At 39.5% G+C, this 25,356-nt stretch overlaps 1 long non-coding RNA gene across 1 annotated transcript in view; it reads left to right on the top strand.

The window, feature by feature from the left end:
- LOC309388360 overlaps positions 1 to 5,746 on the top strand; it is a 31,720-nt gene extending 25,974 nt beyond the window's left edge. The window contains exons 2-3 of the long non-coding RNA XR_014174767.1: positions 3,659 to 3,771; positions 4,737 to 5,746. This is a non-coding gene — a long non-coding RNA (uncharacterized lncRNA). The remainder of the gene's footprint in view (positions 1 to 3,658; positions 3,772 to 4,736) is intronic.
- Positions 5,747 to 25,356: the final 19,610 nt, after the last annotated feature.

The following is a 25,356-nucleotide window of genomic DNA, read 5'->3' on the forward strand; positions in this document are numbered from 1 at the left end:
TCTGGTGGAAAGAAACAGGATACCTGATTCTTCTAATGGAATCTTCTTGAGGAACAATCTACCTTGTTATGAATCAGTTAATCAGTAGGAAAGGGTCATTTTAAAATATCTTAGGCACATACAGGACTTCCTCCTTCTACAGCAGAGCTCTCCAAACTTGGCAAGTTTAAGACTTGTGGATTTCAACTCAAGCTGCTGGCTGAGGAATTCTGGGAGTTGAAGCCCATAAGTCTTACATTTGCCAAGTTTGGAGATCTCTGTTCTACAGGATGTATTCCTTTAGGAGCTGTTCCCATTTTTATGGCTTTAGGAAAAGTTTGGAGAGATTCTTCCTTTGCAGCTTCTTTGAGCTAGTTTACAGTAAGGCTGTTTATAGTAATTTGAGTTAGTTTAGAGTACTTTAAATTTGTATATTTTGTGTGCTGTTAACTTTTTAGGTACCTTATGGGTTGAAAGACATTATAGGAACCACAACCATAATAACAATAATACACATTATGTAAAAATATGACATACCTGTATCCGAAAAGTCATGGGAGCACAAAGTGGAAAAAGTCACCGAAAATGGGACAGTGAAGATCTTGTGGGACTTTCGAATATAGACGGACCATCATTTGGAATACCTGGCTTATCATGGGTGTTGAGGACTGAAGCATACAGTTTATTGACATTGTTGTAACAAGAGATGCCAGAGTAGAAGAAAAACAACTGGAAAAAATTACAAAATATCACGACCTGGCCATCAAAACTACATGGCTATGGATGAAACATATAACAGTGATACCCATTGTACATTTTAAGAAGATACTTGGTTGATACCTAGAATGCTGGCAGCAACCCATATCAACCATCAGTACCAGTCAATGGTATTTGTGACGCATTTTAAAAAGTTCAGTTGATTGTGTTTCATATTTAATGAATTAAAGAGATAGAAGCAGCAGCAACAACAACAAAACAACAACAACAACAACAACAGCCTCAGTGGTTACAGGTTGATTACAAAGGGTTAAAAGGGTTAAAAAATATGGTTTTCATTGACTTCCCCTTCAGAGCTAAATTTAAAGAAAGTAAAGACACTGGAGGTGAAACAAATATTTCTTTAGAATTAAGCAAAATTGAGGAAATGTGCATATTTTAAGACAATTTATAAAATGCGGCCAAGGTTTGCAAATTTGCCCAGAACCTATAAAAAGCTTAGAGGAATGTTGGTGCATTCCAAATCATCAACAAGGCCACATGCTTATAACCCAAAGTTGGGTGCATATATAGGCCAGAAAATTGGAAGAATTTCCTCCCTTTATACATGGTCTCCATAAGGCAGGATGAATATACCTAACAGATTATTCTTATGCACAAAGTGTCGTTAATGAAATTTTTTGAGGATATAGTTCATCCATTTATGTTATGTAATGCAATCTTGCCCTGTAGATGGCATCATTGTTCCATTATGTTCCATTTTCTAATTTCATTAACATAGAAAAATACTGCAATTGATCAAAGTTTTAATCCTGACCTATTGCGAAGTTTAATGAAGAGTTTTGCAGTTTAATGAAGAGCTTTATTTTGACCAATTTCCACCCAGTTTTACCAGGCAGAATATTCAGAAAGAAAGAAAATAGAAATAAAACAAATAAAATGAACCCATTTCATAATTCAGAAAATAGTAATCCGTGTTGCTATCATGTTTCATATAATCTAATACTTTGGGCTCCTGATCTAACACTGGTAATGCCTGGTATGTTCCATTAATAGCCCTGGACAGATATTCACATCTATTACCATGTTTCCCCGAAAATAAGACTTCCCCGGATAATAAGCCCAATTGGGCTTTTGAACACATGTGCTAAAATAAGCCCTCCCCTGAAAATAAGCCATCCCCCCAAAAATATTGCAACACAGCAGCAACCATGAGGTGGCCATGCTCGCTGCCTCCTGCACCTCAAAAATAATAAGACCTCCCTGAAAATAAGGCCAAGCGCTTATTTCGGGGGGTGGTGTCAAAAGAAAATAAGACCCGGTCTTATTTTTGGGGAAACACGGTAGTATCCACTGATCTCAGGGAAACCTATGAGTATTGTAAGCATTTCCTTACAAATTTAACTGCTTCTTTTTCTTCTTTTCCAACCCAACAAAGGAGGGTTTCTTCTGTTCATCGAATAGAATATGAGCAGATTTGATGCTTGTATCTTGGTGGGGGGAACAGTAAAAGAAAGATCAAGTTTTCAGAATGGATTAAGTCAGATTTTTGGGGAAACACGGTAGTATCCACTGATCTCAGGGAAACCTATGAGTATTGTAAGCATTTGCAAGCACATTCACATAAATGTTTGCACAATTTCCCCCTACCATATATATCATAGACACAGGCTGATAGATTGTTTTTAGGGGGAAATAATAGAAGAAAAAGTATCCAGTAGATTCCAGTCAAATTAAACAGGGATTAAGAGTTTATGTGGCATTATGTGGGATCTATTTAATTTGGGGGGTGAGCAATGTGTAGCCTTTGAGTTATAGTTAGCCACCAGCACCTGGGAGCTAAAGCCAGTTCGGTCACTGATCAAAGAAAAGATGGGTTGTGCTGAATCATAGCTATGAGAGCCATGGACCTTCTACTCTTCATTTAATTGGTAGTTACATAGCTGTTTTCTGCGTAACATCTGAACATTTCCTAAGAGCACTGCAATGAATATATTTATTTAAAGGATGTATATCACAAGTTAGCAACACAGAGGTTGTAGCCCTGGAGCTTGTGTTATCCTTCCAAAAAGAATGTGCCTTCCCAAAAAAATTAATTGTTTGATTTTTAAGAACAAACTGCAGGATCCGTGAGTGATATTCCAAGGCTGGGTTTTCTACACCCAGGCTAGGATTATTTGTCTGGTCCTGGCAGGAGAAAACAAAATACTGTTACTCTTCTTGGAAGACTCTCATCTAGCATTTCAGCCTGGTTTAGTCAATTCAGTTTTTCAATGCTCATGCTTGGAAGGTTCGTCTAATTTAACTGCTTCTTTTTCTTCTTTTCCAACCAACAAAGGAGGGTTTCTTCTGTGCATCGAATAGAATATGAGCAGATTTGATTCTTGTATCTTGGTGGTGGTGGTGGGGGAACAGTAAAAGAAAGATCAGATTTTCAAAATGGATTAAGTCAGATGAGGCAATTTCCCCTTCAGAAATAGAAATAGAAATTTAATTTGTTAGCCGCACTCTCTCCGCAAGGGACTCGGGGCGGCGTACAATAAAATATACATACATACATATAAACATAAAAATACACACATATACATACATATACATACATGCATGGAGGAGGTAATAATTAAAAATACATTACATTAATAATAATAAAAATTAAATTAGTCATTAAAATACCCCGAAATAATAATACATTATAATACATAAAACATTCAAACCCTTCAATGTTTATCTATGGAAAGGGCAGATGCAAGAGACTTACAATATTATTGCCTCCTCCAGTCTAAGCCCCTTCCACCTGGTCAAGTGATCTAGGCAGAAGAATGTGGATCCTCCCCTCAGCTTCACAGCGCACCCACATACACAAATGTCTTGTCAATGCTGATAAAGGACTTGGAGAACCAGGTCAGAAGTCATGCTTTAAGTGCTTTCCCCGTCTTATTTTATCTCTCTGTTTTATCCAAAGGTACTTTAGGGTGCTTTGATGAGAAGCGAAACAGCATCAAAGAAAAACCAGAAAGTCCAGTTGCCTTCAGAAAAAGCACCTTTGGGACAACCATGACCTGAATGACGGAGAAGGTCCATAGACATCTCCCTGTTTTACTTTTTACAATAGTTCTGTCAGATTAAGTACAGTATGTTGAGAGAGTTTGGCCCCAGGCAACATTTAATAATCTTTATGAATTGAATTATTGAGATACTTAAATATCATTTGTTGAATACAGTTTTCATTGTCTTTCTTCTCCGTCCCCTTCTATTTCCTGAGATTTCAGTTTCCATATGTCCTAGAAAACATTAATATCTCACATGTACTAAGTTAAAATCCTCAGGATAATAGAACTTAATATTAACCAGCTTCCATCTGTACTTTCAATTCTTTCTGCATGCATGGAAATGTACACCCAACAAACTTTAGTATTAATTTACAAATTGTATTTGACTAAAACAAGAACAGATTGAAAAAAGACACTGCCTTAGGTTATCAGTCCAGGATCATAGCTCACTTTTGCCAGGTACTTTTCAACCATCATGTTTGTGTATTCTCCATTGGACAAAAAACTACACTTTTCTTCAAGGGTGAAAGCATATGCAGTTTTTAAAATAGCACAGAATACATTATTCTGCATAGAGCACAGCTCTACCCCGCTCCCCCGTGCCCCAGTAGCTGACATGACCATCAAAAAGCTCACTAAGACCATTAAGTCTAAAGTTTAAAATAATGCTGTGAATATTTGTTTCATGAAATAAATAAATTAAACAACCAATGCCAAATAGAGGGGGATGTGTTACTAAAATCATGTTTTCTTTATGAGTCAGTAACCAAGGAAAGCTTAGCTACCTTCTAGATTATTAGCTGCTCTTTGAGGTACACCCTCTAGTTAGATATGAAACAAAATGCTATTACATTGAGGAAATTCCATGCCTCTAATTGACACTCTAGCCCTAGGAGCAATACTATTTTCAATTAAAACCATTTGATATGTTCTCTTTAAATACTTATATGTTGGAGTGAAATGATTATGTACTTCAAAATGTGTTTGCAGAACTCTGATTCATACACATGTGATACTGTTGCCAGTCTATCAACAGCCTGGAGACACGTCTGTGCATCAATAGAACAATCAATGAACAATGAAGTATTCCAGTGTCAATGAACAATGAAGTTGTCATCAATGTAGGAAAGAAAATTCCTACCATTTTCTTCTGTTTATGTGCAATATATTGCAAGTTATACATAAATTGAATCAGAATGCAGAGAGAAACATTGGAAAAAGTCTCAAATCATTAAACATTAGGGTAACAATCAGTGAGTTATAAATAAATAAATAATGTTTATTTTTGAGTTTTATACCAAGGTCAAATATTTTAGAAGTCCTCTGATATCTTAGTATGCTATCACTTGAAAATAAACTTTGAAAAACAAACTGTCATCCATTAAGCTTGCTTTCAAAATTGATTCCTGATGTATTTCATGTACCTTGATCGGGCACAATCTTTCTCATGTATGTATCTGTTGTCTGTCTGTCTGTCTGTCTGTCTGTCTGTCTGTCTGTTTTTCAACTGGCCGATCTGCCTCTCTGTATCGCCTACACAGATTTGTACTACATTAACAAAGTGCCATCTGGTCTAAGGGGGAAAAAATAGTAGAAAAAAATTAAACAAAACACAATTTTAGTATTTGTATGGCAAACTGGTAATAGAAAAAATGTTTTTATACGTTTTGTTTGTTTGATAGCTTCTATTCTACTATCATAATTCCTGATCTGCAAATTCCGTATCCTGCTTTTTTTCTTCCTATTTCTATGGATTTTTCTTTTAAAGAACCCTAAAATTTATCCTAATTGGCCAACTTATTCAATGTGTATTTAAATAAAGGGAACGGAATGTGGAACTAGGTTGATTCATGTTCAAATCACTCAGGTGCCAATTGGTGACAATAAATGACACATTATATCTAAGAGTAGTTTACTCAGAATAGTTGGAAGACAAAACAATGGGCAGAAGACTACTAACTATGCCTTTTGAATTGTTTGATGAAGAATGGAATGAAAAATAAAACCAAATTAAAAGATGTATGAGTTTTTGTTTATTTATATGCACACATACAAACAAACACATATACATTAAATGTTGTCTAATTCTTTGCCATTGTTAAGTATTATCACTGTATAGGAATTTGGGCTTCTTTGGCATCAAAATAAATGCTAGGTGATCATTTTAGAAATACAACTCAAATTAATTTAGTACAGTCTTGAAGAGTACACACTCCCTGAATGACAGGAAGGCATTATTTTTCTCTACAACAACATATTGTGGACTCACAATCTTATAAGGCTTTGGATTTTAAGAAGCCCCATCACAAACCTTGATCTTGCTGTAGAAAAAAAGTCTACTGCTGTTCTTTTAGATCATGACCTGAATGATTCTCTGGGCCTTACAATTCTCAAAATTCTAGTTTTGTGGTGTGTATGGCATACAGACAGGAAGAAAAACAAAATTTCTAAAACACTTCAGTGTCAACCTCTGTGTCAGTCTTGAACAACAATTGCAAAATCTCTTTATGTTTAATTGCATCTACTGAACTTTTGCTTTTCATGATGTGTGCAATATTTGCTTTTGAAAGATAGCATTTTTTCCAGAGAGTTTATTCATGCTGATGCAATAGGATGCCTTTAGGGAACCAGCCAAATAGGGCAAAGCAGGTTGGAAAGGATTGGGGACAATATGACATATATAAATGGGATGTGTGTTGATAGAGCAATTGTACTCAAAAGTATTTCTTGTGGTAGTGGGGATAGTTTTTTAAAATTAAATTAATAAATTAACTTTTTGAGAAACAATCAGTTCAGCGCTAGTGAGAAACAGAAGAATATAGTTAATAGTTTCAATTTCATTTAATGGTAGGAATTTGAGAAATCTTGCTAATATTACCATTATTTATTTATTTGCATTGTAAGTCTGTGGATTCAGCTATTGCAGTCACCCATGATCATTGATATTACTGTAACATTGTGGTGGTTTTATTCTAGAGCAGTGATTCTCAAGCTAGGCAACTTTAAGTGTGTGGATCTTCAACTCCCAGAATTTTCCAGAAAGCATGGGGAATCATGCTTAGTGCTTTTAAAAATTAAATATTTTTCTATTTTAAAAGTTTTCTTTCTTCTCAGACATCAGTTCCTGATTTCATCTACCGTTGCCTCATGTTTCACTTGAAAAGTTACCTCCTCCTACTGTATGGGATGGAGTGAGTAAGGTGAAGTAAAGCTGTGCATTTGTCAAACCTTACAAAGATTACAATCCATAGGACTGAAAACAACAACAAAAGATGCAGTATCACAATATTTGAGATCAAGCATCATCTACAATGACACCACCATTAAAAGCGAATAATAATTGTGGCAATCTTGTGCATATCCCAGGATGATGTAGACTATACGCAAGCCAGTAGCTAATTACAAACAGGCTTTGCAATCCTCTGTTGTCCTACTCATTCAGTGAAATTTCCTGATTTACCAAGTTTGAATACCAAGCTGAGGTTGGGCTTTCATAAATGATGTGCTGTTTGTCATCAGCTTCCTTGCTTTTATAGCAATGCCCTGTTTTTAATGAGCTGACGCTTAATTCTAATGACTGGTCTCCACCCTGGGAGGTGAGCAGCAGCACAAGAAAATAAGATATGAGGTTGGGTTTGCTGAGGAAGGAAATTTACTCATCTGAACTAGGAATGATGCTCTTCTGGATTTCAAAGACACATTTGAAACTTTGGAAATAACTAAACTTGCAAATTGGACTAGCAATAATGAGGAATGGAGGGAATTTTAGTACAGCCACAATTTCTACATCTCCAGTCCGTGTATGTACAATTCATCACAATCACAATCCAGATAAGAGATTCAACTTAAAAACACATATACAAACATTCATTTTATGGAGAACTTTTTATGTTTAAAGAATCAGTTTGGCCTAAGACACCAGGCTAGAAACTGGGAGACCATAAGAGTCCCACCTTAGGCACAAAGTCAGCTGGGCAAGTCATTTTGGCCCAGCCTTAGGAAGAAGGTGAAGGCAAAACTACTTCCCAAAATGTCTATGGAGATTCTTAGTCATCCAGGTATTGGTTGTCACAGAGGTGCTTTTTCAAGAGGCAATTGGACTTTCTGGTTTTTCTCTGAGGCGAAGAAGCTTCTGGGTGAGAAGCAAAATGTCTTCAAAGAAAAACCAGAAAGTCCAGTTGCCTCTTGAAAAAGCACCTTTGGAGCACTTCCAAAAATATTGCCAAAACAGCAACAACCCTGCAAGGACTATGCAGTCAGTCAGCAGGACTTAATACTAACTAGATATAGATAGATTAGATAGACAGACAGACAGACAGACAACATAGACAGACAGACAGACAGATATCACTTATTTAAGAATGAAGTGTGATGACTGCATGGTTGCCAACAGGCAATATCCAATCTTTAGGGTAGGCTTCTTTAAACTGATCCTCTTTAGTTGTGTGGTGCTACAACTCTAATTTGATCCAATAGGATGGCCAATGAATGTGCTTGTTAGGAATGTAAGCTAACAGTTGGGTTAGCAATATATAAACCAGCATGGTAGTACTGTAGCTTTAAGTACTGCTATAATGTGATTGGTTGCTGTTACCTCAAGCAGCCATAAGAGGGAGCCAGAATAACTGTTAGCTCTCTGTTTGTTAGATGCTGATCAGTGTATTGTGAGGTACTGTGCTTTTGCTACTGTTAGTGCTAAACTGATTATTTGATACTGGACTGTGTTCGAAGGATTATTCCTTAACTGAGAACATTGATAACTGACTGACTGAACCGTGTATGACTTGGACTGTAAATTGAACTCTGAATATCTCTATATTTCCACATAGTAAACTACTATATTTTATACTATTTGGTGTCCCTGTATGCTGGTTTGTGCGTGTTCTTCCATACCACTCTCATTACGCTTCTCTGCACACTAGCTCTGCTAATGGGGAGCTTACTTACTTAACAGTGCTGATTGAGAGAATGATGAGAATTTTAATCTAAATATTTAAGAGGATACCAGAATAGGCAGACTAGTCTAGTGGAACAAACTGTATGTGCCCTGAAGTCACTGCATTCCACAAGGATCCTTGGGGTTGGGGGTAACAAGTACAGCAAGTGATATCACATGAATCATGCTACAAATTATGCATGTTGCATCTGCCTGTGACATAATTGCAGTTTATACTTATTATTTTCATGGTATTTAGAATTCCTGTGTCCACCACAAGCAGCAGTCAATGGTTTATTGAATAGGCCACTGTTGGCTAACTTCACACTTTGTACTAGCCTATAAATCATGGCTGGCATGATTAGCAAACTCAGCTGTGGTGTACATCACATTACTTTTAAACAAGGAAATTAACATGGGATGAATAAAGACCTGCTTTTTGTAGGTCTTGGCCAACAGACAAAACAGCATAAGCTTACATCCCAAACCTCTACCACATTTTCTCTAGTCCTAATGCTTGCTTTGGCCTTTTTGGGGGGATAGCTATGGCAGCTATGGGGGAACAGATTCCATACGGAAATAGCATGCAGTATCAGGAGTTGCTATAGAAAACCTGTCTTCCTCTAAGGACCTCAAGTCAGTGCATCTTGATTTCCATCCATACCAAAGTTTGATACAAGCCAAAAGCCCCTTAGGTATGGCCTGAGCCTCTGTTGTATTCAGGTTATCTTCTAGTACAGTGATGGATAACCTTTTCGGCACAGAGTGCTGAAAGCGTACGTATGCACACCTATGACACAATGTGCCCCCGTGCATGCATGGATGACCCCACATGTACCCCCCTGCCCCCGTGCATGCATGCAATCTCTTGCATGCCCCTCGGCCCCCGTGCAGCAGGAATCTGAAAACCAGCTGGTCAGTGGGTGGCGTGCGCGCATGCACTGTGGAACTGAGCTGGGGTGACGGCTCATGTGCTTGTAGAGAGGGCTCTGCGTGTCACCTGTGGCACCCGTGCCATAGGTTCGCCATCACGGTTCTAGTAAATGGGTTCTATAACAGCAGTAAATGCAAGCAGAATTAAGGTTGTTAGGACCCTATTTTTTTTAATTCCTTTTATTAGTTTGTGGAGTGCAGTGTAACATAATGACCAGTGAAAGCAGTGTATATATTATAATAGACAATCCATGTGCATGAAAAATAACAGATGTCCTGAAGTTATGCTGATCCCATTCAGTAAGCAGAGAAGCTTCTTTATACTGCCTGTAATTCTCCAATTACTATGTTTAAATAGTCCTAAAATGTACACCTGCATTTTCTAACACTTCTAACGCTTCTAATCTTCTAACACTCAGTTATTGCTAAAACACTTCCTATTACCTTCATCATGATCAGACTTGCTTGGCACCAGGGCTTCTCAAATGACTACTGGAACAGTTCATAAGTCAGCAGTCTTCAGGATTCCCTCCCACTTAAAGAAGATGAACAACAACAACAAAAGCTGGCTTATATGACCAGGATTTAGAACTACCTAATTAAAAGGGCTTATGATACTGCTGCCTTGATTAATTTCTTATGTGCAGAAACATTCTGCCAACCTGATTTTCACCTTTATATAGGCGACCCAGGGACACTGGAAAGCAGTAAAAGAGAATCAATGAAACATGTGGCTCTTGTCACAACTTGTCACAGTGCAGGGTGTCTACTATCTGTTTAATCAATCCTGTTTTATTCCTGGAGACTTCTTCCATTTTGACCCCCTCAGTTTTATTTCTTTTTCAACCAGCATTGCTTATCTACTAAGCTTGGGGTCTTGCTTTAAACAGGATGAATTCCTTAAGGACTCCCTTTTTTTGTTGCAAAAGGGTGAACAGTTCAGCTGCTTATACAATAGTTGTCAACCTCCCATCAGTTGCCTTAGAAAGACCACCTCCCCTTAAAGTTCCTGTCAATCACAGGAAATCAAATGATAAATACATATTTTTTTTATTTGCGACTGTTTATTCTTGTTCTCTGTAGGATTATTTTGTTATTTTGAGGGGATCCAAGCTCCTTGCACTTATTGGGACCGCCTCATTCTTCCAAGCCTGCCAATAATTTCTTTTGGTATGGAAGGGACAGTTTCAAGTGCATAAGAATCCACAGTTAAAAAATGAACTTGATTTTATTTGTGACAGGTTCAAATCCAGTCATGGAATTCACCAAGTGACTTTGAGCTAATCTCCAGTTAGTGTTTACTATGAAGATAAGAGAAGAGGTGGAGAACCAAGAAAGATTACTTCTCCTTCTGGAAGATGCAGATTCAAAAATACAAATTGTTGTTGATAAGAAGCCAATGGGAGGGGGCACCCTCATAATCCTGATCAGCAAATCAATTTGCAGTTCTACTACACTGGTAAGCATTATTTTAGGATTGAAGTAATCTTGAGCTGTTGTGTCTAGTCCTCTAGGGAAAGGGTTAGGGTTAGGCAAGCATGTTTGTAAGGATGTAGCATTTGAGGAAGAATTACCATGACAGCCAACAGAACACATGATAAACAGCAGTGTAGTGATACAAATACCTAGACAAGCAGGAATATCATATCTCACAAAATACTGGCATTTTTATTCTCCTGAAGCTTCAGAGAGGATCCAGGAAATAGTGGATGCCAATGACATTGTCGTAGACCTAAGCATATCCAACAGAACTGAAAGCACAATTAGATGTAGATGCAAAAGCACCATATTTTATCCAATAAAATATGGTGATGGCAATACCAGCTATATGCCTTTACCAGCTTCAGTTATTAATTCAACCACAATACTGGGTGGATTTGGAGTCTTTAATTATTTAATGAGATTATTATAATTTATTGTAGGATGGGGTTCATGCTTTGTATTAAACCATAAAGTAGTCTCGGTGGCTTTCATTTAATATCCAGCCATTCCGATTTTAAAGTGATTTTTAGAGCTGTGATAAACTGTCTTCTTTTTTAGGGCAAGGACTGCAAAATTAATTTTATTCCCATCTCTTCATCTGATTAGTCACATTTGACTTTCAGAAACATTATAGTTCCATTCTATCCATTCTTTCCAATGTTTGGAATTTTATTTTCAATTTTCTAGCACCTCCAATCATTCCATCTACTGCAGACTTCGTACATTTCATGTGCCAATCTTTTAATTTTCTTCCATTACCAACAGTTTTTTCCCCCCTAGGCTTCATCAGCATTGCAGCATTTCAGGATTTCAGGGCTGTTTCTCCTTCTGTATTGTTTTTTCTTAGACTATCAGTAGCATGTAATTTAACTGACTGAATACATTCCGCCACATAATAAAAAGAATAATTTCTGTCAGATTGGGTAATGGATAGGCACACACAGACCTAATGGTAACAACAGCTCTTTATTAAGTACAAGTGAGAACAATCCAGCGAAGGTTGAGTCTGACAGCAGCCCTTTTATAGGGAGCTGTCAGACCCTTCAACCAATAGGATTAAACATCTGTTCCTGCCGGAACAGAGGACCTTGGTGGAAACCACTGTAGTTAGAACAAGTATCTAACACCGCTCCCTTCTTGGATGGAACAATCCTACTTGTTACGTAATCACACAGGTAGGTGGGCTTTTGGGTAGTTCTGCCTGACCGGCAGTTCAGTATGAGGGGTTTCCTTGGACAGATCGGACAGACTTGTTTGCTCCGCAGCGCCACTTGGTGGAAGCTCCTGGAATCTTTCACAGGCCGTGGCTGGAGCTTCTAGAGCCGGTTCGCTTGGAGCTCGCTGCAGGCCTGCAACATAACCAAATAAGTTTTCCGGTACCCTTGGGCTTGAGCTGGCTGTGGAAGGAGTGAGTGTTTGCTCTGTTTGGGTAGGGCTTTGGCTAATTCGGGCAGGAGTTACCTCTGGTTGTCTGAGAGTGGAGTTGGAGAGGCAGCCACGGAGTTGGTCAATATGCTTTCTCCAATTCCTACTATCCTCGAGCTCTAGGAGGTAAGAGCGAGGCCAGTGATGCCTATCACTGTGGCAGGAATCCACAGAGTTCCCCCAGCGTAGTTGTGGGCGTATACCAAATCCCCTATGCTAAATGTCCGAATCTAGCTTGTGGAGTCTGAGGGTGATGAGGCAGAATAGTTGGGGTGTAGCTGGTCTAAGTGGGACCTTAGCCAGCGACCCATGAGAAGCTCGGAGGGGCTTCTCCCTGTTGTGGCACTGGGTGTGATGTGCTGAATTAGCAAATAGTGGTCAACCTGTGTTTGCCAATCTCCCGGGCCCATCCTAGAGAGGGCCTCTTTTGCAGATCTCACCATTCTCTCCGCCTGACCATTGGAGGCCGGATGGAATGGTGCGACCAGGGGATGCCTGATTCCCTGAGCTGCTAGGAAGGTCTCAAATTGCATGACCGGGAATTGGGGCCCGTTGTCAGAGACCAAGATGTCAGGCAGGCCGTGCATGGAGAAAAGTCTCTGTAGCACCTTGATGACCGCTTCTGTCATAGTGGAGGCCATCAGGACTACCTCTAACCATTTTGAGTAGGCATCCACAACTACGAGAAATGTCTGGCCATGAACTGGGCCAGCAAAGTCAATGTGCACCCTAGACCATGGTGCTTGAGGTCGCTCCCACTCCTTAGCGGGCGCCTCTGGGGGAGCTGGTCTAGACTCCTGGCACGGTGTGCAGGTAGCCACCCATTCTTCGATCTCCCTGTCCATGTTAGGCCACCACACGTAACTCCTAGCCAAAGACTTCATCCTGACAATTCCAGGATGTCCTATGTGTAAAACCTCTAATACTGCAATGCACAGTTTGGGTGGAACAACAACCTGGTCCCCCCACAGTAAACAGCCATTTACAACTGATAACTCATCGGGTTTGGCAAAATACATTTTGAAATCAGCCCCAACAGGCCCCTTGGGCCACCCCCTCCACCCCAGTTCAAAATTTGTTTGATGGTGGAGTCCTTTGCAGAGTGACGGGCAACGTCACTGGATGAGACAGGCCCAGTCTCAAGGCAGTCAATGAGGAGGACTGGCATCTCAGGGGTAGGGTCAGCGAGAAGTTCTGGCAGCAGGCAGCATCTTAGAGCGTCAACGTGCCCCAAAGTGGAGCCTGGTCGGTGGATGAGATGGTAGCAGTAGGCAGTCAGAAAGATGGTTCATTTGGTCGTGCGAGGTGATAATGACACTGGGGTAGGTCGGTCCCAAGGCAGTAAACCCAACAACGGCTTGTGGTCCGTAACCAGTTCAAAGTCCCGGCTGTATACTCATGGAACCTCTTTACTCTGGCCACTGCAGCCAAAGCCTCACAGTCCAGCTGCTTATACTTCCGCTCTGCGGTGGACAAGGTCCTGGAGTAAAATGCAATAAGGGCTTCAGTTCCATTGGGCATGCAGTGGCTGAGGACGGTGCCAACGCCGAACGTGGAAGCATCGCAGGTCAGCACCAACGGCAGAGTCTGGCTGTATTGTACTAGAAAGGAGTCTGCCGACAGGAGTCGTTTTACTGTGGCAAATGCGGCAGCCTCGGCTCTGCCCCAGGACCACTTCGCGTTCTTAGCCAGGAGACGGTGTAAGGGCTCAGCAACCATGGCTTTCTGTTTGAGAAAGACGCTGTAGAAATGAAGGAGCCCGAGGAACATGTTCTTCTTGCGGCCTTCAGAAAGGCCCATGAGTATGTTTGCCTCAAGGAAGCAGTCAAATTGTAGCATGTACGAGTCCCAGTGCTAGGTGACTGGGTCATATGGAATCAGTGGGGCATGCATGGCCATTTTGTGTTCTGAGGGCATTTTGAGTTTGCCACTCAAAAATGGCTGCTCGAAGCCACACTGAGCTCCAGGCTGGATGTACTTGCTGGATTGCTACGCTCTTTTTGGTTCGCCTAGTTGCCTCCCAATCCCACCTTCGTCGCCAGTGTTAGATTGGGTAATGGATAGGCACACACAGGCTTAATGGTAACAACAGCTCTTTATTAAGTACAACAAGTGAGAACAATCCAGTGAAGGTTGAGTCTGACAGCAGCCCTTTTATAGGGAGCTGTCAGACCCGTCGACCAATAGGATTAAACCTCTGTTCTCGCCGGAACAGAAGATCTTGGTGGAAACCACTGTAGTTAGAACAAGTATCTAACAATTTCCCCACAGTGTTGTCCAGTTATATTTAATGGGAAAACACAAGGATTTCAGGTAATTCATAAAAAAAATATTGGGTTGGAAGTTTTTAATATTTGCCTGCAAGTCATTTGGGTAGGATGAATGAACGATTGGCCTAAAATTCAATTAAATGTACAGTACAGTGTTTACCATGTAAATATATGTAGTATGATCCTGCCCACATCCCACTAATGGCTAACCTCATATTTATTTTATAAAAAAAGATTTGTTTGCAATGAGTTTGAAATGAAAGCCTCCATTATTTACAAATGAAGAATAATGGAGCAAAAACGCCCTTGGTTCATGAAATATATCACTGTGGAGATACACTATATTGCCAAAAGTATGTATGTTGAGTAAATTCCCTGATGACTAAAGACATTTTTTTTAAAAAAAGAAAGCCACATGAAAGCAATTGAAAAGTTAAACGTTGCTTCTTCTTTTTTTAAATTGCCAAGCTGTACCTTGGCAGACCCAGAGAAAACAGAAGTGCAGATGTGCATCTTTAGAGAGCTAAATTAAACTCTGGAGAACTTGATAACTATATGCCTCTCTCGTGGTAACGACTTCCTTCCACCCTCCCCCAATGGAGCATCGCTTCTTACCTATTTTAAAGGGTGTAAGAAGTGAAGTGAGGGCTAAATAGAACGAAACGCAGCAGGAGGAAGGGAAAACAGAGCACTGCCTCACTTTATTTATTTATTTAGTTTGTCAAACATGTAAAAGATAACAGCTATAACTATAAACATGGACATGAACAAAGGAAATGAGTACAAATAAATGGGAACAGTAAGACAGGGACGGTAGGCACGCTGGTGCGCTTATACACGCCCCCTTTACGGATCTCTTAGGAATGGGGTGAGGTCCACGGTAGACAGTTTGAGGTTGAAGCTGTGGGGGTTTGAGGATGTAACAACGGAGTCGGGTAGAGCATTCCAGGCATTGACCACTTTGTTGCTGAAGTCATATTTTCTGCAATTGAGTTTGAAGCGGTTAACCTTGAGTTTGTATCTATTGTTTGCCCTTGTATTATTGAGGTTGAAGCTGAAGTAGTCGTTGACAGGCAGGGCATTGTAGCAGACAATTTTGTGTACTATGCTTAGGTCAGACCAAAGGCGGTGTAGTTCCAGGTTGTCCAGGTTGGTGTTCAGACCAATTGAAAATATCTTACACACAGCAGCAGCACGAAAGTAGGGCAGCAGCTTTTTGATCTTGCCCGGCCCTTCATGTCCTCCCTTAAGCTGAGAAGAAACAGCTCTGGGCCCACTTATCTTAATGACACCACAATGTGGGGCGATGGGCACACCTGCCCTTCAGCTGCCCGGCAAGCCATTTCTTCTCTGCCTGAGGGTTTTGTGCCTGGCAAGTTGCTGCCCTACTTCGGGCGGTTGGTCCTAAATGAAGAAACCAGACTAATGTTCATTCATTACTTATTCAGTTATTAGCTATATGGGGCTGTTATTAGGGAGACTTATGATAGCCAAATTAAGCCTGATTTGGACTATAGCACTTTTGATTATTAATGGTTATTTGTATAATTAAATGCATTTCCTGCATTCCTAATTACATGGGTTACAATTATTTTCAGATGAATGTACATAGAGTCTTTCTCTTTAGTTACTCAGTGTTGAAAACCAGGGTGAAATTAGGAAAACGGAGGGAGGAAAGGAGAGGGTGAGGGTTTGATATAGTATCCCAATTGCTTCCCCATAGTTAGAACATAGAATAATAGAGTTGGAAGAGACCTTGGAGGTCTTCTAGTTCCTCCCGCTTGATCAGGAGACCCTATAGCATTTCAGACAAATGGTTGTCCAGTCTCTTTTTGAAAGTCTCCAATGATGAAGCACCCACAACCTCTGAAGGCAAGCTATTCCATTGGTTGATTGCTCTCACCATTAGGAAATTTCTCCTTAGTTGTAGATTGTTTCCCACCTTGGTTAATTTCCAATCATTGTTTCTTGTCTTGCCTTTTGGTGCTTTATAAAATAGTTTGACCCCTTGTCTTTGTAGGAGCCCCTCAAATATTGGAACAGTACTACCTTATGTCACCCCTAGTCCCTCTTTTCATTAGACTAGACAGACCAGTTATAACAGTTCTTTGTATGTTTTAGCCTCTAGCTGCCTAATCATTTTTGTTGCTCTTCTCTGCACTCTTTCCAGAGTCTCAACATCTTTTTTTATATTGTGGTGACCAGAATTGGATACAGTATTCAAAATATGGTCTTACTAAGGCTTTTTAAAGTGGTAATCGAATGTCACATTATTGTGATTCTATCCTTCTATTAATGCAGCCTAGGATTGCATTGGCTTTTTTGGCTACTACCACTGCACACTGTTGATTCATGTCTACATGATTGTCCACTAGGACTCTAAAATACTTCTCACAGTTAGTGGCATTAAGCCACGTTTCACCTAAACCAAGTTAAGCCAAGTTAGAATTAAAAGCTTGTGTCGTAGTTAATTTCTTTTCTTCTTTCTCCATCAATTTGTCTGTATGTATGTGTGGGCCCTTAAACCATAAGCCTGCAGGTCGACAGTATCTTGATTTTAATGTACGGTATGTCTAGCACTTAGTACAAGGTTAATACCTTGCTATAGAGGTTGCTGTTATTAGAGACATTGAAATCATTTGCATCATGAAGGTAAAGGGAATACATACGTATAAAACTGAAACTTTCCTTCCTTTGCTTTATTTCTATCAACACATCCATCTCTGACGCTCATTTTGAAAGACAGAAAACATCAGTGCAATTAAAGCAATTACACAGTGCAATTAATGTGACTGTGAAATGCAACTAAGGAAATTCAGGAAGATGTCTGAAGTTGTGCTTGATCTCTAGTCCAGCCAGCCACACTGTCTGTCTCTAAGAGCTTCTGCCCTATTTCACACACTGCTGTAGCTTTCAGGTGAGAAATTGCAGGAAAGCACTGTGTAATAGGGAAAAAAAACCCTGTTTTTGGAGAAGACTTTCCAAGAATACAATTTCTTGTACCAAAGTCCTTCTGTTCTAAAGATTAACAAACTGGTTTTTAGGTGGAAAAGAGATTATATATGACCAGTAGGCTTGTCTGTGTGAGGTCAGTTCTTCATTAATCAATTAGCAGTACTGTATGTACCAGGTTCTTTGCTGTTTAGGGACCTGATTGTCAGGCTTTATGAAAAGACAATTAAGTCTTCTACATTTTTTTTTCCTATGGCAATGCTAGAGTTCAACAGGCACCAGTAAGAAATTCATTTGCATAGCCTAAAGTAGACTAGACACAAATATATAGGCATTAAGAAAGTTCTGGAAAACTTCACTGAACAAAGAGCAGATTGTGAAAGAGCACCATTGCTACAGTGGGTAAAATCTCTCTGGAATTTATGCTTCACAAATACTGTTATATGGAATCTTGTATGATTCCGCTTTACTGTACAAAACACTAATATTGTGGATGCAAAATCAATCAATGCAAAAATGTACTGTGAATAAGATTGAATTGGAAGCAGGCAACATACAAATCCAGCTATGGGACAGCAATTACAGGGCAAAAAATCTTCATATTTTTATAAAGGAAGCAAACTTTACATACTGTGTCATTCCGGTTTTACACTGAAGAAGTGTGGCACTTTTTTAAAAATGGTATTTATCAGCATGTTATTTGTACCCTGTTATTCCTAAAAATCTGATGAGCGTGATAATCTAGAAATCATACCAGACAATCTGTCAATGCTACAAAAAACGTAAAATGCACCTAGCGTTTCAAGCATGTTTCCAATATTTTTTTTGAAGTGAAGTATCTTCCAGCTTGGACTGGAATTTTTCGTAGCAAAATTCTACCAGTGCCTTTTTAATCAGAGAATTCTGCAAGTGTATCTGGGTGTTTGTGTGTGCATGTTCTCTGCAGAGAAATTATTGAGTCAGCAATCTGAACACCCATTGATTGATTTGCCTTTGTTTTAATCCACTGAAGAAAAGAGCCTTGTGCTTTTCCAAATACTGTAATTTGGCACAATCTCTTCATTTGACTTTTGTTCTGAACAAGGCAGTTGCTTCCTTACTTCCATGAAATATAGGAATGTGTTCTAATGTTCACTTTCCACGTTGTGGCTGTGAGTATTCAAAATGCTAAGACTAAAAATGTGTGCAATTCATTACAGGCAGCATCACTGCTGCAACATTTTAATATCACTTCGCAATAGATAACTTTTAGAGTCACAATATTTCAACATTTGCCTAAGCAGCAAACTATGACTCCCGACATAACATCCCTGAATATGTAGGATTTCTTGTGTTCCTTTCTTTGATTTTGCTGTAAAATCCTATGGTTGAGAAGGTTAATTAAGGGAAACAGGGCTACCACACCTCAAAATATAGGCCGGGTCTAGTGCTGATTTAATCTCATTTGTAGAAATTGTTCAGAGAAAGAAAAATCACCAGGAAGAGTGGGAAAAATGACTCTGTTTTCTTATTTTCTCCTGGCAATGCTAGATTTGAAGAGGGCTGGATAGGAGGAAACTATTTAAACTTACTTACATCACTAAAAAAGAACAAAATCCAGCCTAAAACAATGCATGGTCATGATAAATCTCAATTATTGTTGGTATTATAGGTAGTCCTCGACTTACAACAGTTCACTTAGGGACCGTTTGACATTACAACAGCACTGAAAAAAGTGACATGACTATTTTTCTATGACTGCTACAGCATCCCCATGGTCATGTGAATACAATCCAGTTGCTTGGCAATTGACTCATATTTATGAGGGTTGCAGTCTCCCAGGATCATATGTTGAAAGAAAAGTCATAAAATGGTGCAAAACTCACTTAACAAATTTCTCACTTAACAACATAAATTTTGGGCTCAATTGTGGTCATAAGTTGAGGACTATCTATATTAGCAAAGTAGTCTTAGGTAGGTCCAGCTAAGACCTTTACTTGGCCATTGACTTCACCATTCTCCTGGGCCCAGAAGTTTCTTTTCTGAGTGGGAACAAGGCTGGAGAGAGGCCCCCCCAAAAAATCATAATAGAACTAATTTCGTTGGTTCTTCAGTCTAGAGATGGGATGGCGAACCTATGGCACGTGTACCACCTGTGGCACACAGAGACATTTGTCAGGGCATGCGAGACTTGCCCTGTCAGCTGGCCAGCGCACATGCACGCACTGGCCAGATGACTTCAGCCTTCTTTTGAGGCCATTTTTTGCCCAACCCGGTTGGATGGAACAAACTATGTTTCCTGGTCAATGAAGTGCAGCCTACTCCTGCATACTGAGGGATTGTGGAATGCTGTACAGAATCCACCGGATGTGACTTCTTGGGATCCAGATGATGAGGATGATGCCAAGAAGATAGCAGAGTTTCAAAGATGCAACGAACGAGAATTGTGTATAATTGATCTAACGCTGAGTGACCAACAGTTAGTTCATATTCGTGGGGAGAATTCTGCAGCAAGATGTTGGGAGAATTTGAAGAAGATATATGTACGAGATACTGTAGGTGCACATATACATCTTACCCGCAAACTGTTTAGGGCACGTCTTCTGAAGGGTGGAGACATGTTAGCTCATTTAAACTATGAAAGGAGTTTTCCAAGAGCTACATGAAAAAGAACTTATTTTCCCAGAGTTACATCAAATTTACATCATTCTGTCATCACTGGATGAGAGTTATGATGATTTTGTATCGTCCCTTGAGGTCCTAACCCGAAATGAACTAACATTGACTGACATAACTGCACGCCTGTTGGAAGAGTCCAGAAGAAGGTTGGAAAGAGGGCAACTGGGAGTGAAACCACCACAACATGAAGAGTCACCTTCAACTGCCTATACTGTTAGAAAATGTTTTTCTTGTGGGGCTAAGGGGCATATAGCTAGATTCTGTAAAAATGCAAAACAACAGAATACTAGAAAGACTAAGAAAAATGCTAATGTCAACTTAGGTATGTGTACTTTAACTATCTCTAGAAATGCACCAATAAGCCATGATTCATGGGTTGTTGATAGTGGAGCATCACAGTGCATTACTAGAAATAAGAATTGTTTTATAAAAATGTCTGCCAGCAAGCAACATGTATCTTTGGCAAATGGATGGAGGGTGAAAGCATCTGGTGGAGGTATGGCAAGGTTTTCATTTGTAAATGAGCATTTATCCATGTTGTATATACCTAAACTGAAATTTAATTTGTTATCACTAAGAGCTCTAGTTAAGATTGGCTATGTAGTAACCTTTAGGGGAGATAAATGTCTCATAGAGAAAGCAGGTAAAATGGTTACTGCTAATTTAAAGAATGGTTTGTATGTAATGTCTGATGAAAGTGTAGTTAATTCTGTGTATACAAATGCTAAGCAGCACGATGAATGCATACATTTGTTACACAGGTGCCTGGGGCATATTAACTTTAAAACATTACAACAAACGGCTAAAATAGTGGAAGGTATTAAGTTGAAGCCATCTACTAAGTATTTGAACTGTAACGTTTGCAGTAAGGAAAAGAGTAAGGCTAATCCTGCAAACAGGCTAGATGGCTTTAAGACTGAGAAACCTCTAGAAGTAGTATTTGCAGATTTGATAGGTCTCATAAAACCAAGTATCGGGGGTGCACATTATGTGTGAGTATTGTGGACCACTATTCCAGGTATGGGTTTTGTTACTTAATGAAAGATAAGACAGAAACATTTCAACATTTTTTTAATTGGTTGAGATTTGCGGAAAGGAAGATAAAAGCCAAGGTTATTACTGTAGTTACTGATAATGGGACGGAATTTACAAATTATAAGTTCCAAACTATGTTACAAACAGCTGGTATTGAGCATAAACGTTCTGCTCCTTATAGACCTCAACATAATTCGTTTGTAGAACGAAGAGGGCAAATATTACAAGCTATAACTAGAACCATGTTAGCCGATTCAGGATTGCCTGAAACATTATGGGGTGAAGCCATGCTGTGTGCTAATCATTTACTGAACAACGTTGTAAATGCTTCTACTGGAGAGGTACCATTTACTCGTTGGCATGGTAGGAAACCTGATTTGAGCTATTTGCACACGTTTGGAGTTCCTGCATGGGTTCATATTCCAGCACAGATTAGGTTAAAGGGACAAACTCGTGCAAGGCAGTTAATATTTGTTGGTTATGACTCAAACCATAGATCATATAGGTTCTGGGAACGTGGGACAATTAAGATCCATCATAGTGCAAATGCGAAGTTTTTAGAGCATGTTGGTTGGGATAAACTGGAAATAAGCAATGATGAGGTAGTAATTGAAACCCAAGTTGATCAAAAGAATGTATCATGAATACCAGAAATGTGTGATGAAGGGAAGGAGTCAGGAGAAGGAAGTGAAAAGTCAGGATGAAGTGATAAAGCAGGAGGACGTTCAGGATAGTCCACCTATAAGCCCTGAGTTACCCAGAAGGTCAACCCATGTAACGCTGCCACCTGGTAGGTATCAGGCATTTATTGTATGTAAGGTGGATAAGGTACCTGCTGCATACCACAAGCTGACTATGTATCCAACTGAGGATAAAAAAGGACAAGCTGAAATGAACAGTCACTTTAAGTCATTGCAGGATTTGGGAATGCTTGACAAGACTGATTTACCTTCAAGTAAATATGAAAGGGGACGTAAATGGGTATGTAAGTGTAAAACTGGAGTGAATGGGAATTATGTAGACCATTATGTTATGTAAACCCTGATGAGTTAGATGATGTTGATATAAAGGTTCTCTGTTTGATAAGGGATGCATTATGAATTGTATCTTTAACCTACATTATGTACTGTATTGTGTGTTAAAGAAAAAACAATGTTGTGATGTTTATGGATTTAGAATGTGAAGTTGTGTGTAAATACATTGACAACCCAAGAGGGGAGAGTGTTAGGGTTGTAACCCTAGGCTTGGCTTGGCAATGTATATAAACTATGATTACTTTACTGTTACTTTAAATGCTTAAGACATGTAATTGGTTTGTTACCTCAAGAAGCTATAAGAGGGAGCCGGAATGGCTGTTAGCTCTCTGTTTGTTAGATGCTGATCGTGGACACTGTTTGATACTGCTCCTGAGTTACTGAGTCTTGCTACTGTTAGCTACTTTGTGTCAAACTGAGAATATAGATAACTGACTGACTGAACTGTGTATGACTTGGACTGTTAACCAAACTCTGAATACTTCTATATTTCTACATAGTAAACTACTATATTTTTATACTATTCAGTGTCTCTGTATGCTGGTTTGTGCGTGTTATTCCATATCACTCTCATTACGCTTCTCTGCATACTCGCTCTTCTAACGGGGAACTTAATTACTTAACAGAGGGCGAAAAAACCATGCCAAAAATGGGGGAAACACTGGTCATGCGTGCATGCATGCTGGGGTAGTGCACATAGCATTATGGGTGTGGCAAGCCTGCACACGATCCCACTGCACTCCCCTCGCTTTTGACACATGAGCCAAAAAAGGTCCACCATTACTGGTCTAGGGGCAAAAACTCTGAGCCTGGCATAATACACTGTTACCTCCACAATTGGAAGGAATCAATGCTGCTGCTGAATTCAAAGGGCAGGTAGTAAATAAGTGTCAAGTTACATTGCTTGGAAAAGCACATTGGGAATAGTCCTCTGCTCTGATAAAATAGTCTTCTCCGGAGCAGACTATCATTCCTGGATAGCCCTGTTTCTGCAGTCAGTTCTGGTCATCATTAGCTGTATGTGGGTAACAGGCATTCAAATATTGATGCAATTTTATGGCACTTTTACCTTACGTTTTTTGTTTTGTTTTGTTCCTAAAGCCTAGTTAACCTTGTTTTAAATTGTAAAGTACATTGAACTCTGTTCAAACTTTGATAATGCTTTGGAATAAAATGTTTCCCTGAAAATAAGATCTCCCTGGATAATAAGCCCAATCAGGCTTTTGAGTGCATGCACTAAAATAAGCCCTCCCCTGAAAATAAGCCCTCCCCAAAAATATTGCAACACAGCAGCAGCTATGAGGTGACCACGCTCGCCGCCTCCTGCACCTCAAAAAACCTGAAAATAAGGCCAAGTGCTTATTTCAGGGGTCAAAAGAAAATAAGACCCTGTCTTATTTTCAGGGAAACACAGTAATACAGAACATTTTAGAATTTGTTTCTAAAATATTTTGGATATTTTGTGGTGGGATATAAATATAGCTCTTGATTAGAATTCTCTAAAGCAGGGGTGTCAAACACGTTGTCATGGTGGGGTAATGTGACATATCGGGACTCCCTCCCCCCTTGCTAAACAGGGTGTGGGCATGGCCAGCACGTGATGCATTCGGCCTATAGGGCGGAAGTTTGACAGCCCTGCTTATCTTGTGCTAGAGAATTCTAGAATGTAAGGCTTGGAAAGCATCTTAGGAGATCATGAAAGATCAATCTCCTGTCCAGGACAAGAATGCAACACTACTGTTTCTCTGTCATTGGCTATCCAGTCTTAGTTTAAGTATTTTCAGCACAAGACAGTCAACCACTTTGTGAGACAGTCTGCTCCACTGTTAAATAGCTGTTATGGTTGGAAACTCTTCCTGATGTCCCTCAACATCTCCTGCCCTATAATTTAAAACCATTTTTTCTTGTCTAAATTCCTGGAACAATGCAGAGCAAGTCTGTCCTGCCTATAACATGAAAATCCTTTGGATTTATGGAGACAGATTATCATGTCTCCCTGTGGTCTTCTTTTCTTCAGGCTAAATTCATACTTTTCTTCTAAACCTCTGATTAACTTGGTTCTTTTCTCTGGAGATGCTCCAATTTGTCAATATCCTTTCTAAAATACAGTGCCTAGATCTGGATGTAATATTCTAGTTGTGATTCGACCAAGGCAGAAGAGAAAAAAAAAATTTCTGTAGAACAAAGCTTTGCTTTCGAATAAAATGAGTTAAACAATGTGAACAATGTGATGTACCTTTTCACTGATTTCATAATGTGGTTTTCTGTTTTGCTGAGTTGTCCGGAAGGGGAATCTAGCTGACAAGGACAGCACAGGAAACTTACCTTATTATGAAATTTTGTTTGGTTTTCTTTTGTAATAAGATACACCATTTCCACAATACATCAAAGCTGATTGTATAACTGAATTAGAAGTGCCAGTTCAACTGGAGTTTCAAAATTCTTCCCCGTAAACCACTAAAATGAGTAATTAAACTATTGATCTTTCCCATACGGTAAGTACCCAGCATAAAATTTTCATTATGGAGCAGACATATATAGTTTCATAGGATTAATGTAACAGTATACATGAAGCAACACAATTTGTATGTGCAACATTTAGGATTTGGGATGGAAATAGCAAGAGACAAAGGTAATATTATCTGATGAGTAAAGAGCAAGTGATCAATCAGATTCTCCTTCCTGTATAAATACTAGGACTGTGCAATGCTTTAGATTTCAGTTGGATGATATATTTTGAAAGTGCAGGTGAACAAACATGGCTTGTGTCAGCAAGTCATGAAAGCACTGTGCTTTTTTCCTTCAACAAGGCAGCTGTGGTAGGGAGCTTTCAATAGCAAGCAATGCAATCCTAGAAGCAAATGTAGCAGCCTCCATGACTGCGT

The sequence above is a fragment of the Natrix helvetica genome (assembly GCF_964273705.1).
Source record: "Natrix helvetica genome assembly, chromosome: 2".
Lineage (NCBI taxonomy): Eukaryota > Metazoa > Chordata > Lepidosauria > Squamata > Natricidae > Natrix > Natrix helvetica.